The sequence below is a fragment of the Terrapene carolina genome, unplaced genomic scaffold (assembly GCF_002925995.2).
Source record: "Terrapene carolina triunguis isolate 2854851 unplaced genomic scaffold, T_m_triunguis-2.0 Scaffold33911, whole genome shotgun sequence".
Lineage (NCBI taxonomy): Eukaryota > Metazoa > Chordata > Testudines > Emydidae > Terrapene > Terrapene triunguis.
The window spans coordinates 7,003,696-7,013,983 of record NW_020698262.1 but is presented as its reverse complement, the minus strand read 5'-3'; the positions used below and the strand labels follow the sequence as shown (position 1 = coordinate 7,013,983).

The following is a 10,288-nucleotide window of genomic DNA, read 5'->3' as shown; positions in this document are numbered from 1 at the left end:
TTTTTAGCATGCGCGCAGGTTCTTTTATTGTTTTTGTATGTTCTCTCTGTAATGCTCTTTACCTTCAGACTAAAGTAGGCTTGCTTAGAAAACTCTGTGTGGTACTTATATCTGTAGCAATCACTCTATCAGTCTCTGAAGAGAAAGCAAGCAGCTCTGTTTAGGCAGACTCGGAAATACCCAGGGCCAGGGCCTCCGTGTCCTCTAGAAAGGCATTGTTGAGCAGTTGAGAGTGTGACGGGTTGGATCACAGAAACTCCCTTGGGAGCTGCCACCTGATGTAGTACCAAGACTACCCCTGCTCCTGTTTTCCCTGCCAGCTCAGGACTCCAGCACCCTGTCTTGCTGAGCCAGACACTCCCGTCTGCTCCAACACAGACCCAGGGTCTGAATCACTTGCCCCAAAGCTGCAAGTTTACCTGAAAACAGCTCACAGAAGTGTGCTTGTCTTTAGCACTCAGATGCCCAACTCCCAATGGGGTCTAAACCCAAATAAATCCGTTTTACCCTGCATAAAGTTTATGCAGAGTAAACTCATAAATTGTTCGCCCTCTATAACACTGATAGAGAGAGATGCACAGTTGTTTGCTCCCCCAGGTATTAATACATACTCTGAGTAAATTACTAAATAAAAAGTGATTTTATTAAATGCAGACAGTAGGATTTAAGTGGTTCCAAGTAGTAACAGACAGAACAAAGTAAGTCACCAAGCAAAATGAAATAAAATGCGCACGTCTATGTCTAATCAAACTAAATACAGATAAGATCCTCACCAGTTCCAGAATGCTCCCTTTTACAGGCTAATCTCCTTTTAGCCTGGGTCCAGCAATCACTCACAACCCCTGCAGTTACTGTCCTTTGTTCCAGTTTCCTTCAAGTATCCTGGTGGGGGTGGAGAGGCTCCTTCTTTAGCCAGCTGAAGACAAAATGGAGGGGTCTCCCCCGGGTTTAAATAGACTCTCTCTTGTGGGTGGAGACCCCCCTTCTCCCTCCTATGCAAAGTCCAGCTCCAAGATGGAGTCCTGGAGTCACCTGGGCAAGTCACATGCCCCTGCATGACTCAGTCTTTACAGGCCGAAGCCATTGTCCACATGGTATCTTGCATGTCTCCAGGAAGACTTCTTATGTGGATTGGAGCATTCCAAGATGCATTGTTCCCCAAGTGTTTCCTGATCAGGTACTTAACCTGGTGAATTCCTTCCTAAAGAAGCTGACCAAATGCCTCCCAAAGCTTACTTAGAAACCAAGCAAGTATACAGTCCATATTCTTAACCTCAAGTAGAAAATGATATATATGTACAAATAGGATGAATAGATATAGTAGACCATAACCTTTACGGAGATATGTTACATGGCACAGGCAGCACAAAACATATTCCAGTTATATCATACATACATTTATAAACACCCCCCCATAAAGCCTTATGGGGTACACTGTCACAGAGAGATTTTCAGAAAAGAAACAACTCTAAGCCCCCACTGCCTTTTTTTAGATTTACGCAACCCTAGGTCAGTTCCTAACCCCATCCTCGACTGTCACTTCTTAATCGTTCATTTTCCTGAGCGACGTCTTTTCCGTTCACCTTGTCCACCAGTGACTCCCATGAGCCGGGGTCACCTTCCTCCTCTATGGGGTGGACAACGAGAGGCCATCATGCTCATCAGTCTTCCTCATAAGTGGTTGGTTTTGACTTCCATGTGAGGTCCCAGGCTTTTAACCCATCAGTGATCTAGAGGCTGCTTTCTAAACATGGAATCTGGAGATGCCTGAGTGTACATGTTTAGCTGTTGAAAATAATTTATAGTCTATGGCTTGAGAGTGAATGAATATATTTTCCTGACCTCTTTTGCTTCCAGATTATCAGAGTTAGAGAAGTTTTGGTTGGGATTGTATTGCTTCCTTTGGATTTTCTCAAACTACTAGATCCCACTGTCTTCTGTGAAGCGAAAGATGACAGGAATCTTAGGCTAGTCCTTCCCAGAAAGCAGCACCATTTGTTGTCACATTTGACAGCTAGCACCAAAGCCACCATCAACTATATAGGATTTGCAACCAAAAGCCACCTTCAGTAGAATACGATTCATGTGAGGAGTATATATTTGTTCTGTTAGATCATGAGTGTTTCCTCCAAGGATAGAGTCAACCCTGAAAGACCCAAAACAAAAGCTGATTATTTTCCATGCACCATCCGCCACATTTCTTGCTCACAGTCTTCTTGTAAATAGGTTCTACATCCAACTCGATGATTTCTTCACAGCGTATGTTGAGTTTTTCGAATGGAACAGCTTGAATGTAGTGCTGAAAAATTGCAATTAAGGTTTCCAAGTCCACTTTTTTGTAGGAATATTGTGAAATATTCTCTGATGTTCATTTTTCCTGCATGAAGAGAGTGAAACACTTGTTATAGTTGTGCTGATCTCAAGGGATTCACCCCTGTTTTTGTAACGCAGGTTGCCTGACCTGCAAACTTCCCCCTTACCCTTGACTCTAGTGTTTTGAAAGAAAGCTAAGTCCATGCAGGAGATAAGAACAAGACTGAAACACTAGATTGGTGGGTGTCACCTGTTTTAGAAATATGTATTTACAAGGCATTCTCAAAATAGAGATAAGGTTAGGAGCTGATGAGAATTGTGCATCACCTTCTCAGCAAACTTCTACAAGTAAGGACCATCTTTTTATTGTTTTTGTACCATGCCTGACTCAATAGGGTCCTGGTCTGTAACTGGGGCTCCTAGGTGCTATTGCAATAAAAATAATAATAATTAGTCTCTGGATTACATTACTGATCCCTTCACTCATCCGAACTCTAAATGGATTTGTTTTGTTTGCACTTTTTTAGATTGAATTTAACATTTTTCTGTGACTTGATTTTTTCCAGAGCCATTCAGCAATCTGTTATGGATTATTTGACTTTCAGTAAGAGCTGTGGTCACCTTAGAAAAGAGAGTTCTTTTCTCTTCCAGAAAAACTTGCCAAGAATCTGTTGATTAGAATAAGGGGAAAGTAAACACCTCCCAGCTATGTCCATTACACTAACTGCACCGTGTGAATTATAACCAAATTTCATACACAGAATCAGCAACTCAGAGCTGTGCTCCTGCAGCTCTGAAATCCAGTAGGAGTTTTATAGTACTTGGTTGACGTTTTGTTGAGTATATTGTCACACCTACACTGTGAGACTCTGCCGTGTGCGTGTATGAAACAGCCCTGTAGCTGAATACACTCTTGGGACTGATTTGTACTGCATAGAACAAAATGTTTCTGAACAGTAAAATGCTGTATTGCTTAAAGAAATATAAAATGGATTGGTTGGCTTTCCACATGTATTATTAGCCTGTCTTGCAAAACTGCTTTTCTCCAGCTACACTGCATGCACGTTGTGCAGTGAGATTAATGCTGAAGCCTATCACATTACTGGAGCCCGAATGGGCTAGAATGTGATCTAATGACAGCTTATGTGTTGGCACATTGTTCCAGCAAATTTACTATTGTCAGTGAGTGCTTGCAAATGATATCATGCCTTTTGGAGCTAACGGCAGGGAGAGAGAAGCACCGCTTGTTACTCAAAAGACATTGACTGAGTGGAGAAAACCCAGAGAAGAGCAACACAAAGGAGAGGGTTGGGAGAACTGACTACTGAGGAAAGATTAGCAGAGTTAAATATGGACTGTTTGCCTCAGCAGCAATGAACAGGGAGCAGCCCACGAGTACCTGAAGGTTGTCAGCACTGAGGAGGGAAAGGAACGATTCAGCATAACAAAGGTTGCGGGCGGGGGCATTAACTAGCAGGAATATAAATTAATATATGGAAAATTTACACTTAGCAGGACAAACCTCCTGATAGTGAGATGTCTCAGGCTATGGAATAGTCTTCCAAGTGAAGTAGTTGAAACTACATCCCTGGGTATATTGAAAAGCTACTAAACTTGTGTTAATCTAAATCGAGAGATGAGTGGGATTTTCAAAAGTCTCAACATTGGCATTGCTCCCATGGAAGTCAGTGGGAGCTTCTCCATGCACTCCCAGAGGAGCACAGTTAAGCTAATGCTGAGCACTTTTGAAAATCTCACTCCAGGTGTACAATTGGGAATAATGCTATCTTGGCAGGAAAGTAGACCAGATGACCTAACAGGCCTCTTCATCTATAGCCTGTACCAGCCTGATGTCAGCTATTGGTTTCCCAGCAGTGTAACTCAAAATTTCAGTGAAGTAACTCCTGATTTACACTGGTATGAGGTCAGAATCAGGCTCTATGATGAAACAACAGAGGGAAATGTAATATAATAGAGAAAAAGTTCCCCATTGAGGGGCAGGAGAGGGGGGAAATTATCACCTCAGAATAGCCAAAGTGACCACAAAAAATGTGGCAGCGCCTCTTTGACACCACTTCCTGCATTGCCCCCCTTCCTCTCCCTCCCTTTGTTTGAGGAGGGGGGCACTCTGCCACAGCCTCCTCAGCTATCCAGAGCTGCAGCATCGTTGCCTCACAGTCAGTCCCCAGGATGCTGTAGGACTCTGCAGAGAGTCTGTTATTTCTGTTCAGATTTTTGGTCCAATATTCATCTCTGGGTGGGAATGTCCACTCACTATGAATAGGCCAAGCTGTTCCAGACACAACCTGTTAAATCTGCTTGGCCTGATGGGCCTGAATTATTTTTTTAATGTGTGGCACCTACTTGAGTTTTACTTTGTTCAAGAAGCTATAAGTTCGCTGTTGGATCAGAGGCAGCTTTGGGGAAGAGGTTTGATTCTACCTCTTAGTCAATAGTATTGGACTTAGGCCCTGCAGGTTACCTTCATATGTTGTCACTCATCCCAGAGCCATTAGCCATAGTGCCATTGGCCCAGTTGCAAGGAAGGAAGGAGCTAGATCAGGGTTTCTCAAACAGGGGTCCGCTTGTGTAGGGAAAGCCCCTGGCGGGCCGGGCAGGTTTGTTTACCTGCCCTGTTCACAGGTCCAGCCAATCGCGGCTCCCAGTGGCCGCGGTTCGCTGCTCTGGGCCAATGGAGCTGCTGGAAGCGGCGCAGGCCGAGGGACGTACTGGCCGCCGCTTCCAGCAGCCCCCATTGGCCACACACCTACACAATCTTGCCAAACACAAGGGCTCGATATGCTAGCCAGTTAATGAGCTACTTTGCAGGTTATTGGCTAGGGCACTGGATTGGGAGTCAGGAGACCTGGATTCTATTTCTGGCTCTGCTACTGACAATGTGTGTGACCTTGGGCAAGTCACATCACCCCTCTGTGCCTCCATTTCCCTTTCCACCATTTCTTTGCCTCTGTCTATCTAGATTGTAAACTCTCCAAGGTTGGAACAGTCCCTCACTGGGTATATGTACAGTGCCTAGCATAATGGGTGTGATCTCAATTAGGCCATGTGAGTGTTTGTGTCGCTGGTATAAAATCACTGGCTTCATGAGTGTAGACAGGCAGAAATCATACAAGCCATGTGCCTTTCATTTTAAATTTCCTAGAGCAAGTGTCCCTTCTTGTGACAGGCTGGATTGTTCTGTGCAACTGCTCTCACCGCACTAGTGATCATACTGAAATGAGAGCAAGCCCTGGTATACTAGGTAGTCTGTGTGTTACCAGTCTCTATTCCAAACCTGGATTGCCAAAAATATAGGCCCTGAATCTAATCTGACTCATTTATTTTTGTTCCCATGGCAGCAGGATTTCATTCAGTATTCATGGGATCAGCTAGCAAGATTCACACATTAACTCTGTCTCTCTGCGAACTGCCCTGGGAATATCTGTATCTTCTCATAATTAGAATGAATAGTAAGAAATAATTCCTCACTGCTAACATTCATGAAAAACTTGCAAAGTATGAGTCTCTTGCATGCAACTAAACTGTTCATTTGATGTAAAGTTGCATTGCATCTGAGATTGGAGCTGATTTTTATCCACTGCCATTGGACATGCTTAGTTTAAGTCTCAAACGTTTTAGCTTAAAAACACATAAACTTGATACTTTTACTTAGAAAAGTCTGGCTGCTGCCTTGCAACACAGTTCACTCGGTTTATTTTTAAAACTTAAACTTCCCCAATATGAATAGCAGAAGTAGGTGCAAGCACTGGAATGCTACAGCCACAAAAAAAAGTCATTTCTGTACGCCATTGAATGTGTCTAACAGATTAAGTTAAGAATAAGGCACCTAGGCAATCTCCTGTAAACTAGCAAGTGTCAGGCTTTCTCTTCTGGCTCTCTCCAAAGTTCCCTGAAAATATTTGCATTGGAAACTCCTGCTCTTAAAGGTGCAGACCCCTTTTCACCATATAGCATAGGGCTCGGCAATGTTTGGCACGCGGCTCGCCAGGGTAAGCACCCTGGTGGGCCGGGCCAGTTTATTTACCTGCTGACACGGCAGGTTCGGCTGATCGCGGCCCCCACTGGCCCCGGTTCGCCGTCCCGGGCCAATGGCGGCGGGAAGCCGTGGCCAGCACATCCCTCGCCCGCGCCGCTTCCCACCACCCCCATTGGCCCAGAACGGCGAACTGCGGCCAGTGGGGGCCGCGATCGGTTGAACCTGCCGCGTCAGCAGGTAAATAAATTGGCCCGGCCCGCTAGGGTGCTTACCCTGGCGAGCCGCGTGCCAAACGTTGCCGACCCCTGATATAGCAGAACTGAGTGTTTCACTCACTGGCACAGCCATTTAGGGAAAGAGGGGTAGTGTCCTCTTTTGTGTTATACATTATTATTAATAATAATAATTTTGTTTATTTGTACTGTCATAGCTCCTAGGACCCCTAGTCATGGCCTACGACCCCCTTGTGCTAGGTGCTGTACAAACACAGAACAAAAGGCTCACAATCTAAATAAGTTTAAACCTTCAGCTTTGCCCATTGGATCACCATTTCTTTTGAAGACAGAAGCTGTCTAGCAATCCAAAGAGCGAGTACAGCACAGGCATCACCAGGGTAAATTTTCCTTATGCAATGTTCCAAAGTGCCCCCACAAACCTGCCCTCCAGGGACAATCAATCAGAGTAGTTCTGTCTCTATGGTCTTCCAGTCCTTGGCCCCCCTGCTCAGTACTCCACAAGCCCCCATGACTGTGATGGTGGTGTTTGCATGGAAGACACCTGCCCAGACTGAGATGGAGCGCTACCAATTCATTCCACTAAAGTCACTGATCTGCAGACAGGCTGAGCAACTTTTGAACTTGTAGTGTAGTGGTGAGGAGTTCTTGTATCCCTATATCAAGCCCTGGAGGCGCCTTTGTTCTTCATTCAGTGGAGGGGGGGTTCTATTCCCAGCTAGCCCCTGAGGATACATCTACACAGCCAGCAGCAGCCCATGGCAGCAAGCCTCCCAGTCCAACTCGACAGACTCGGGCTCCTGCTACAGCATTAACAACAGCTGTAAGAGACCGTGCTTTTATGTTGCACCTCGGGCTGGCACTCAGGCTCTGAAGCCTAGGGATGGGGGTGGACTTCAACTTCGGAGCTCCAGCCCAAGCCTCAATGTCTACACAGCTCTTTTCAGCACCGTAGCGTGAGCCCGCGTCCGTCGCCCTGGGCTCAGGGGTTCACTGCTGTGGACAGTGTATATAGCATACCCTGAATTATCTGAGCCCATGTGGCTGCTCTGCCTTTAAGACTCCAACAGCTGAGATAACAACATTAAGAAAAGACCAAACTGTTGACATGTGAGAGTGTGGGTTTGCTGAATGACCCAGGCTTGGCCCAGTGATCTTATCAACTCCTCTCTGAGCAATAAGTCCGGAACAGTGTGCACCGAAACAGTTGACAGGGAAGTGTTTAGCTGTGTAACAGGCCACAGGTTGCAGGGAGAGTGACTGGAGGAAGAGTCAACCAGGGGTATGTCTGTGTTGCAGTCCTGGAGTGTGATTGCAGCTCAGTTTTAGTCTAGCTAGCTTGGGTTCTGGAGGCACGGCATGCCATGGCTTCACGGCTGGATTCCAGCTTGGGCGTGTTTGCCCGAGCAGCCATCACACCTTGTGGCTGTGGATATACCCTAAGAGATTGGTCCTTTTGGTTCCCGCTGCTAAAGCTGTTTTTGCAGGGTTATGACACACTGGAAATATCTCTATGACCGTGTAGAAATCTTATCTCTGACTTGATTGCCTCATTCAGGTTTATACTGCTGCCTGACCAATTGCATAGAGTTAAATCAAAACAGACTGTAAAGGGAGGTTGTTAAGGAACCCAGGAACAGTAAAACAATGACACAGATAAGACAGTCTCTGAGGTGCCCACTTAAAGGCGTTAAGACAACAAGGGCTTGGCCATCCGTTGGGGAAAGAAGCGGGAAGCATCCAGCCTAAGATGGATGCCGGAACCATCCAGCTTAAGATATTTTTCTCTTCCCAGAGCTGACTGAGTTCAAAAGACCCTCAGGGGTTAAAAAGCTGCCCTGGCAGAAAGGGAGGGAGGGGGAATACGGTCAGCTCAGCTGGCAGGGATACAGCGTCAGCGAGGCTGACAGACCAACTGTCCTGAGAGCCAGGGTCTGCAGCCAGCTAGCTGTAACGTGGTACCCGGAGAGAATAGGGGACACATAGGCTTAGTCGTGTCTACCTCAGGACTGGATGGGGAGTGCCAAGCATAGGTAAAACAATATGCGTGTAGGTCTCTCTGTTATTTTTTAAATCTACTCTCAGCTCTGTTTACTGTTTGGGCAAATAAATCATATTTTGATTTAGAGAAATGGCTTCGGTGTCACTGCATAGTGTTACGGACCACTGGCTCCCAAAGGAGAACTCTGGCAGGGTCACGCCCACCGTCCACAGGGAGCTGCTCGGTATCATGGTATACCAGGGAGGTATAACCCAGAGAGCCAGTCAAAAAGTGGTTGGATTGCACTTCAGACTCCTGCCCCAAGGAGGTGTGGAGGAACAGGCCTGTCACTTGGAAGGGGTGCACTCTGGGGACTGGAAAAGGCTCTCAGAAGGAGGAGCAGCCTACCTAGGTACTGTGACAAGAGGAGGGTCTGGAACTGCACAACAGCCCCTTCTGGGCCATCACTCCAGCCCAGGTGTGGGGATCCACATTAGCTGGTGGACTGGCTCACCACAAATTTCCCCTCCGCACTGGCTTGTGTAGAGCTGGCATGAAGTCCTGGCCCACCCTGTCCAGAGTACCCTGCCTACTCCTAAGAAGCCTTTCCCACCCACCCCTCATACACATGGAAGTGCAGTGGTCCCTGCAAGGTGGGGGCCTGCCATGGTGCGAGTACTGCTGAGTGAATTCTCCGTAAGTGTGTGTAACTTCCCAGGTGCCCTTGGCCAGCTGAGATGACCAGCTGGGTTCTGCCAGCACGTAATCACCAGGTGTCAGTATTTCTGTGAGTAACATGTTATCTGCATGCATAGCTGGGATATTTGGCCTAGTAGTTTCCTCCAGCACTTCTTCTGGATCTGAGCATCAGGCCTGTCTGTCAAACTGCTCCATCCAGTTTAGGGTGCTGAGTCTGTGTTGCCTGCATTTCCCCCATTCTTTGGGAACCCTAACATTTCCCATGTGTTGTTCAAACATGCCCACAATAACTTACGTTTGGGCCGGAGGAGAGGAGCACTCTGCAGCCCAGTCTTTCAGGTAGCCCTCAGGCCCAGGTGTAGTGCAGCCATTCTCTATGTGGCCTATTGACTAGGATGCTATTCTGAGACTGAACAGACCTGACTTCAAATCCCTGCTGTGCCACAGCCCCTCTGTGTGACCTTGGACAAGTCACTTAGGCCCAGATCCTCAAAGGTATTTAGGTTCCTAATTTCCATTGAAATCCTGAATACCATTGAGGATCTAGGCTTTAGTCTCTCTCTCTCTTTTTTTGAAGATATACCGATCTCATAGCGCTGGACAGGACCCTGAAAGGTCATCGAGTCCGGCCCCCTACCTTCACTAGCAGGACCAAGTACTGATTTTGCCCTCCCTAAGTGGCCCTCTCAAGGATTGAACTCACAACCCTGGGTTTAGTAGGCCAATGCTCAAACCACTGAGCTATCCCTCCTTCTCCCCACCTCAGTTCCTCCTCTGTAAAATGGGGATAATAGTGCTTTCCTAGATATGGGATGCTTGTAAGGATAAATACATTAAAGATATGACAGTAATGAGGGTGATATACATACTTACGATAGCTAGAGTTGATGTCTCTTATATTATGATGTGTGATGGGACACCCATGTTGCTAGCTAGACCCTGCAAGAATTTCATTTGAATATTGGGACACCCTGCAATGAACCTGTTTCTATGGTGATTCACTGTATGTTCTTGCTTTAGAATTTCATCTCCTCTTGTGGCAGGAAGAGGGAAGGCATGATCAGT

General features: G+C 46.5%; 1 pseudogene; it reads right to left on the bottom strand.

Annotated features, from left to right (window-relative positions):
• Window positions 1–1,722: 1,722 nt before the first annotated feature.
• LOC113409600 lies at window positions 1,723–9,843 on the bottom strand (annotated as a pseudogene).
• Between the last annotated feature and the right edge of the window lie 445 nt (window positions 9,844–10,288).